The sequence below is a fragment of the Berghia stephanieae genome, chromosome 1 (assembly GCF_034508935.2).
Source record: "Berghia stephanieae isolate SIO BIC M18660-M18661 chromosome 1, UCSD_Bste_1.3, whole genome shotgun sequence".
Lineage (NCBI taxonomy): Eukaryota > Metazoa > Mollusca > Gastropoda > Nudibranchia > Aeolidiidae > Berghia > Berghia stephanieae.
In genome coordinates this window covers 29,197,702-29,207,099 of record NC_088360.1, presented here as the reverse complement: position 1 = coordinate 29,207,099, position 9,398 = coordinate 29,197,702, and positions in this window count along the sequence as shown.

Genomic DNA, 9,398 nt, shown 5'->3' with positions numbered 1-9,398 from the left:
CATTAGTATTATTATCATTAATTATTCCTAGTATCGTTATCATTATCATTATTATTACTATTATTATTATTATTATTATTTATTATTTTATTATTATTATTATTATTATTATTATTATTATTATTATTATTATTATTATTATTGTTATTATTATTATTATTATTATTATTATTATTATTATTATTATTATTATTATTATTATTTCGTAAAACCCAAAGGTTTTTGAGGGAGATATAGCGACTGTTACTGTTGTTATGCTTAGTGTTACTGGTGTCTCGAGGCCCACTACATAGTTCTTTACATTTGCAGGTTCAATGGTCACTGCACTGCGCTCATTTATTTCATATATTATATAAACATGACAAGAAAATAAATGCTCTACAAAACATGAACATAATGTGTAATAAACACACAAATATGTTTTATTGTCTTTTGAATGAAATGTTGTTAAAATTGACCACCCCTGTGGCTGGCAATAGAAAATAGTAATTATGGCGCCAAACGTATTCCATCTATTATTTTTTTGTGTGTGTATTGACATAAGCAAACATGATATACCTCATCAGATGAGAAATGCCAGCTGACAACTGCCAAAGATATGAAATGATATTTAAGATTTTATTTTCAAATCAATTTAGAACCATTGATAGCTTAGATGGCGAAACAAAGACCCCCGTGATAAGAATTAATAATGTTTGTGTGGGGGAGGGGGGGGGGAGGTTAGGGTTGGGAGAGAGAAATAGAGAGAGAGAGAGGGGGGGGAGGGAGGGGAGAGAGAGAGAGGAGAGAGAGAGAGAGAGAGAGAGAGGAGAGAGAGAGAGGAGAGAGAGAGAGAGAGAGAGAGAGAAGTTAAAGTATAGGGAATGAGATTAGCTGAAGAGTAGCGTCCCTTGATTGGACGTCACCCATAGTCTGTGACGTCACCGGCGGAAAAGTTATTAGAGAGAGAGAACGTCATGTTGGTTGTGCGCATGCGTCTCTCGTCCTATGGGTGACGTGAAATCAAGGGACGCTACTCATCCGCTAATCTCATTCCCTATAGATAGGTAAGTTTATTGGTAGATAAATAATATATTGATTGATTTAGGAGATGAAAACATTATATAGAGCTGCAAAACGTGTAGAAATTGAAATATGTATTTACAATTTCAATAAAACAAAAGTGTCTCGGGCTTTCCGAGTTTCAATTTGAAATCCACAAACTTCAATCATAAGAAGGAGACGAAATGAAAAGAAAATAAATATATAATAATTTATATTTCAGAAATAAAATGAACAATTGATTTTTATCTAATTGTTTTGTTTGATGGTCCCAAAATGTCAAATTCATTTGTATTATTTTTTAACCGATGATTTCTCCATTTTCATTTTATACATTTAAAATGTTGTTTTCTTCTAATTAAAGATCACTCAAATAAATTTCTTCTTGTCTAAATGGGTACGAAACTTTGACAACACAACACACGTGTATGTTATAAATCCATTTTAGTTATTTCATTTTTTTCTCCATATTTGTCAATCCATTAAAAATGTCGACAACTATTTATAGTAATATTTAATGTTTTCCAATTAAAGAGCTTGCTGCCACTCTACGATAAGACATTTTTTTTTTACTTTGGCCAAAAAAAAACTTTTACTTTAAATATCGAACGGTTAAAATAACCCTAATTGTGTCATTGCGTCTCGAACTTACTGTACTTCTTTTATAATTTCCGGTTTAGAATTGTTGACCATATTGGTTTTCATTTTAATCATTCGATACTTAGATTTAACGATTGATATTTGAAAAATAATTTTTCAGGCCAAAATTGGGGGAGGGGGGGGGAGAGAGAGAGAGAGAGAGAGAGAGAGAGAGAGAGAGAGAGAGAGAGAGAGAGAGAGAGAGTGTGTGTGTGTGTGTTTTTGTTTTCAAAGCATGGTCTATTTTGTTTCTTTTTTTTTTTAATCTGCCGTACCTCCGTACACACATTAACAGGTCTGACAACTGAGCAAACCTATGGGCTTGATTGATTGATTTAAATTTAACATTGTTGTAATGAAATATACTATTTTGTGTTGGGTGGAGAGTTTATTACATTAAATGAGCGCATAGCAATGTCGGTTATCTGACCTACAACAAAACCTTCAGGGCATGCTGTACAGTTCCTGCATTTATTTCTCTCGTGACATGCGTTTGTTTATGACATAATTAGCTTTTTAATCAATTTATGACATAAGTCCCCATTTGTTGTGATATTCATGTAAATATTATTATAAACTTCGAAACGATTGAATTCTGAATAGCATTATAAAAATTTAATAAATAATTATGTAAATTAAGGGCATGTTGTGGAAGTCTATCACGAAATAAAATTCAAAACCTGTTTGTTACACAACTTTTGATTTGGATTTGGTCCATTTTTTTCTTTGTCGTTTCAAGTTGTTTTTATGGGGGGTGTTTTGGGTTGTTTGTTTGTTTGTTTGTTTGTTTGTTTTGGGGGGGGGGCATTATTTGTTTTGTTTTGTTTTATTTTTGTTTTCTTGTTTGTGGGGGGTGGGGGGGGGGTTGGGGTTGTTTTTTTTTTTCATTTTGTTTGTTCGTATTTTTGTGGGTAATTTTTGTATTTAATTTATTTATATCTTCCTTTTTTTAGGTCAAGTTGGTTATTTTTGGGTTGGTGGAGGGTTGATTTGCCTGGTTCAATTGGGTTGTTGTTGTATATGTTGCAGTCTTTGTTGTTGCTTTTGTTGTTGTTGTTTTTGTGGTGGCGGTCGTTGTTGTTGTAGTCGCTGTTATGTTGTTGTTGTTTGTTATTATTATTATTATTATTATTATTATTATTATTATTATTATTATTATTATTATTATTATTATTATTATTATTATTATTATTATTATTGGTGTTCTTGTTATTGTTGTTGATGTTGCTGCTGTCGTTGTAATTTTAGTAGCAGTACATTACATTTTTCAACGCCATTTATCAGTTTAGTATTCATTATTCACTTCGAACTTCTCTGTTTTAACTTCATATATTGCCCAAAGTATTTCTAGAGCGTCTTTTCACAAAGAAAATGCCTCTTTTCAGAACAAGGGTAATCGTGCAGCGCCCATGTTATGGTGCGGATCAATCTGCCACAATCCTCATTCTCAGTAAGGGCGTTAGGTTGATCAGAAGCCCACTGCCACAGGTCATCCAGAACCTCCCCGTGTCTGTCGCATCTCCACACGCCTTCTGTGTCTAAATCGTTAGCTCCAACTAGTGCCGCGCTGAAGACCGGTCTAGACCGCGGTCCGACGGTCTTTTAGCTGTGAACCGAAGACCGGTCCCATAGGGGAAGATCGGCGGCGGTCCTCACTTCTTATCACCTTTCAACTAGTGCGGGGCGGTCCTTGCAAGGACCACGGTCCTACGGTCTCGCGCCATAGCCTACTACTTCCCCAGCGCAGGGTTGCCAGATTATTTTTCAACAAAATGCCAGGGGAAGACTCAAAAAATGCCAAAACACTCAAAAAGATGCCAAAGTCTGTTGACTCCCACCCCCACTAAGAAAACTACTCACTTTTGATAGACAATTTACTATCATATCCTGGTGGCTTGCGTGTTTTCTTTTCTTTTTCTTTTATTTTTTTTTTTTTTTTTTTTTTTTTTTTTGAATTATACTAAATTTCCTGTTGGGGTAATTATTTACCTACTGACTACTAAGTGGAGTGCTAAACCACTACACCACGGTTGGATTTTAAGAATGAAAAAGAAATGTGAAGATGTTTGTTTTTACGCGTTTAGAAATAATTAAGAAAAGGTGTCATTTGAAGTATAATATACAAGAAAAGAAAATGCCAAATGAAAATGCCAAATGCCAAATGATTTTTCTAATGCCAAACGGTTTTCAAAAATGCCAGATTTTTGGAATCTGGCATTTAAAATGCCAAACTGGCAACCCTGCCCAGCGATTTGTTGCTTCGGTTGCCTATCTCCCACCAATCACCACCCATCCCACTTAATTAATCGCACCCACCCCCCTTTGCCATACACTAAACGACACAGACGACCATACAGGCAGACGACCACCAACCTCCACTCCGCAAACCGCCCTTTCGTGTGTGAGATGGGGGGAACAGGAGGCGCACGCCTTGGACGATTCCATTATACGGGGTAAATTTCAAAATTTACTACACCATATGATCGCAATGACAATGATCTATGGTGAAGGCATGACCCCTCTTCTCTAATGGGTTATTGTTTGAAATGTATGTGACTACTAAAGATGTGTGTGTTTGTGTGTGTGTGTGTGTGTGTGTGTGTGTGTGTGTGTCGAACCTAGCAAGTAGCAAATCCGATTTTTTGTTTTCTTTTGTCCATTCTTGTCACCACTCCTTTCTATCGCATTGTTGTCATTTAAAATAATACAATAATATTAAAATTTCGTTGGTGTTTTTACTAATCAAATAATATGAGTTTCATTAGTTTCTTCCTTCCAAAAAACCCAGTTATAACGTCTGAATTTTAAAAAAGTCCAATAGAATATCTGGGGACCCGATAGCTCAGTTGATAGAGCACTCTCTTTATACGCAAAGGGCCAGAGATCGATCCCGGGTGCAGTCGATTTTTTTCTGAATCCCTGTCTACTCAGCAATGAATGGGTAGCTGAGTTTGTTAGATCTGGCGAAAAGTCACCATCGACCCCTCTTATTACCTCATCCACCCCTCTTATTATAACTTCACGTCTCTCTCTTACTCTTCAATGCTCGCTGCCCTCTAATGTGTGTGTGTGTGGGGGGGGGGGGGGGGGGGGGTAGGAGTTGCGTGTGTGTATCAACGCCACGAACAACTCGATCAACGCCTTGGGCGATGCCATTATCTCCGTTAATGGGGATAAATTTCAAATTTTATTAAAATATCGAAGTAACAATGAAGTACGGTGAGAAAAAAAAGAAGGCATCACCCCTCTTCTCTAATTAGGTTACAATTTGAAATGAGTGTGACTACTCCGTGTGTTTTACTCCTGTAGACCACGGTTTTCATCGTGTAGCGGTCTTTAACGGTTCAAGAATGAACGATCCCATGGTCTCAAAGGTCAAACCGGTTCGAATTTCCAACAGTCTCTCAGGAATGTTCAATGTCGAAAAGGACCGGTCCTAGGACCGGTCCTTGCTGTTTTCATTTCCCAAGGACCGTAGGACCGTGGTCCTTAAGGGGCGGTTTGGGTCTTTTCTAAAAAAAAATTTAATTACCTATATTGGGCGGTTTTAATCATTCTGTATCGTCAATATACGTTAAAAAACAACATTTATGGTGAAAAAATTTAATTATCTGTGTTGATACCATTTTGCGATCTAATTTGGGGGTCTGACATCAAAAAATATAACAATCTTGTGGCAAACGTTCCAGAAAAACTAATGAAGGAATGACCTCCATATTCTTCCCTCTTGTCAACACTGTACCATAGTGTGTCACCATAGAGAGATTTTACGGCTTTAGCTTATGGAATTTTTATTAGATCATTACAATGTTGAGAATCAAAATGTTATGACAAAATTGATGTAAAAAATTCAGATTTAGGATTTTAATTTAAAATTCACAATTCTTATCAAAAAAATCTCTCTATGATGACATAATACATTATCTTTGTGATAAATGTGGAAATTTTCAGACAATTTCATTGAATAGATTCTGAGAATCGTTTGACACAGTTTCCCATACCCTTAGAAAATTGACATATTGAGAAAATAGCAAAATGGCTTCCCGTTTTTCACACATTTCTTACTACCTGTACCAGTTTCGACTGTGTTTTTCGTGCCTTTATAGTCTACTTTAAGAATTTGGACTTCAATTATATTATTTCTAAGATAATAAAATATCATTTTCCACCAAAATCTCAAAATTAAATTTTTGAAGGATTTTCCTAATAATTAGACCCAAACCTCCCCTTAAGCTTGCCAAGGACCGCCCCGCACTAGCTCCAACCCAGTCTGTGGACATGAATATATAGGGAATGAGATTAGCGGAAGAGTAGCGTCCCTTGATTGGACGTCACCCATAGTCTGTGACGTCACCGGCGGAAAAGTTATTAGAGAGAGAACGTCATGTTGGTTCCGCGAGGACGAGAGACGCACGCGCACAACAACTTGACGTTATCTCTCTAATAACTTTTCCGCCAGTGACGTCACAGACTATGGGTGACGTCCAATCAAGGGACGCTACTCTACTCTTCCGCTAATCTCATTCCCTATTCATAATATTATTAGAATTGTTGAGTCAATCTGAACGATTTAAAGTTGCAGAATGTATTCCTTGTATCGGTCCCTTGTCTCTTACCAAGCCGTTAGCTCGAACCCAGTCTGTGGTCATAAATATTCATATTTATCATTGTGCGGCTATGTGGTCTTGTGGTATGACACTCGCTTTCGGATCGGAAGGTCCTGGGTTCGAGCCTTGAAACCATATTATTATATCGGAACAACGTGTACTTATTTCCAGGTCTAATAACCCCAATAGTTATGGTCTCGTTGTTATAATGAAAGGAAGTACTCTCAAACCAACGAAACAAATATTGTCCATTACAATAATGTTAAACCATGCATGCCCATAATAGGATTCAGTAGTCTGATGTTACGCCGCCCGGCAACGGTGGCCATCTTAGTTCTAAACAAAGAAAATCATTGATTTTTATTCTTCATGCTGGCTAGAACTTTTCATATGCCTTGTGATCAGAATGTGTAAAAGTCAAAACATGATCAAATTTATGTGCTCTTTATCCTCTGGATACGCTTTTATGCTCGCCGGAGAAATATTTCATACGGGCGTCCGCCATTGTTCCGATAGTTTAGAGCCAGTGTAACTAAGTTACCAAGCGTCATTAGGAAGGAAGTGACGTTACGACTGTTGAAGAGTATTAACCAGTAGATTTTTGACCAATCAAAACATAGAATATGTGACACACCTTCACACGTGCTCGGACAAACATAGCTGGTTGTTTGTAAACAATAAAGTGAATGAAGCGGATCGCTCTATCGGATATTGTTTATTGTTTTAGTAGCACCAAATAGGTGACTAGTTATCACACGATTTTCTCGATTAGATATAAACTTTTAAGTTTACACATAGTTTCCTGTGCTGATTCAATTGTCAAGGCAGTAGCGAAAGTAAAACCTGTGCAGTTTGCAATTTTGTTTCCAAACACTGCCATTGTTTACACTATGACGACTGTCCGAGAGGCGTAGTTATCTATGTGTCTATTGCGTTCTGTTATCAGACCTGCATATATACATGTCGTGTCGGGGTTATTTAAATGCTAATGGGCGCGATCTATAGATAGTTCGAAGATGACGTCACTCATGTCTTTGTTATTGTTTTTTGCCATCCGCGTTTATGAGTAATGCTCACTGAACTGTATTAACCCGACTATAAACGTTCATGGATACACACAGTTTTGTGTGTTGGTCCGTTATACTTCCGGATGGCAATGTTATGAGCTTCTTAGCCAAGCGCATACTATCTATATTCCCTTTCCAGGTCACATTGCAAAGCGTGCTCAAAATGACCCACATAGTGAAAAGTATTCACAGCTTTTGAAATATCTTACATCACGATTGGTCATTTTGTTCAGCTTGACACACGGGTATGTTTAAAAATTTCATTAACATTTGTTAAGAAATATCCAATCGTTGGACCTCATTAAATCATGTGATTGATGACTCGGATGGACGAAAACATGAATATATATCGCTCCCATTGTTGCATTTATAGTAAAAGATGAAACACTTAGCTTATGTATTTTTATTGAGGAGTTTGAGAGTAATTTCTTAATGTGCGAAAATGAATGATCTGATTTTTCTATTTTAAGGCTAAATTCACATTTCGGCATTAGTCCCATATTGGCGTAATACCGTTTTGAGACGGTGGGTCACAGTATGAATGGCTATGTGGGCTAGTGGTATGACACTCGCCTTTGGATAGAAAGGTCCTGGGTTCGAGTATCGAGCGGCGATTAGTTGAGTCCTTGAAACAGGCTCATTACTCACATTCTCTCCCCGTACTCAGGTGTAAAACGAGTACCTGGCCGTTAAAAGCGTTGTGTGTCCGAAAATTAAAAATTGTTATATCGTCTGAACAGGTGCAATGTCTCGTCCTCCATGTTAAGTGTTGCTGTTTGCCATGAACCCCTTTAAAGTGATTTGAGCACGTTTAGAGGATATTGCGCTATATAATAGCTCAAGTTTTAGTCGTTGTTGATGATGTTTTCTTTTTTTTTTTATTTGTTTGTGTTTTTGTTTTGTTTTTTTCGGGGGGGGGGGGGGGTTTGGGTTCTTTTTACTCACAGTCTTCCCCGTGTCCATAGGCAACCATGTCAATGGCGTCGTACTCAGCAAGGGAATCAATGTGTAGTAAATATCCTCCCAGATAAATGCAGTACACACGAGATGCGAAGTAATCCTTCACGTCAGTTGACCTGTATATGGAGAACGTTTGACCTCCTGTCGACACCTCCTGAAATGTGCCGGCATTTGGTGGACCTGTTGTAAACGAGGGCATTGTATTAAAAAGGTTATTATTCAACGTGTACTTATTTGCAGGTCTGGTCTCCCAAATACTCATCAACAGTCGTAACGTCATTTCCTTCCTAATGACGCATGGTAACTTAGTAATACTGGCTCTAAACTATCGGAACAATGGCGGACGCCGTATGAAATATTTCCCCGGCGAGTATAAAGGGTATCCAGAGGGGGAAAAAAACACATAAATTTGATCATGTTTTGACTTTTACACATTCTGATCACAAGGCATATGAAAAGTTCTAGCCAGCATGAAGAATAAAAAGTAATGATTTTCTTTGTCTAGAACCAAGATGACCGCCGTTGCCGGGTGGCGTGACATCAGACTACTGAATCCAATTGAGGGGCAGCGTGACTCAGCGGTACGATCATTGCTTCGTACCCAGAAGGTACCGAGTTCGATCAACCTCCGCTGGGTTGTGTGGCCTTGAGCAAGTCACCTCGCCCTCGCTCAATTCGCTGTGCTGCACTGCGGCTAACGCCTGGGTTATTCCACTCTTCTCTTGGAATAGACCCTAAAGACAAATTTCCCTATGGGATGAGTAAAGATCATTATTTTTTTTTTTCTCAAACCAACGCAAAATATACTCTATTTTTCAACAATGTTAAAGTATGCCTCTGTGGCGACCAGTTCTGTCGGTGCTTCGCACAAACATTTGTCTTACATTTTAAGCACTACGACGCACTTCTATTGTATTCAATGTTTACTTCCGGTTTTTTAGTCTTGTCCGGTTCGTCCTCTGATCCATATAATCAATCCAAGTTCTATCCACTATAAAACGTTAGCAATAATCTATACACGGATTTTGTTATTACTTTATTGTATCATTACTGACTATTTCTACACCTCACATGATTGTGTTGA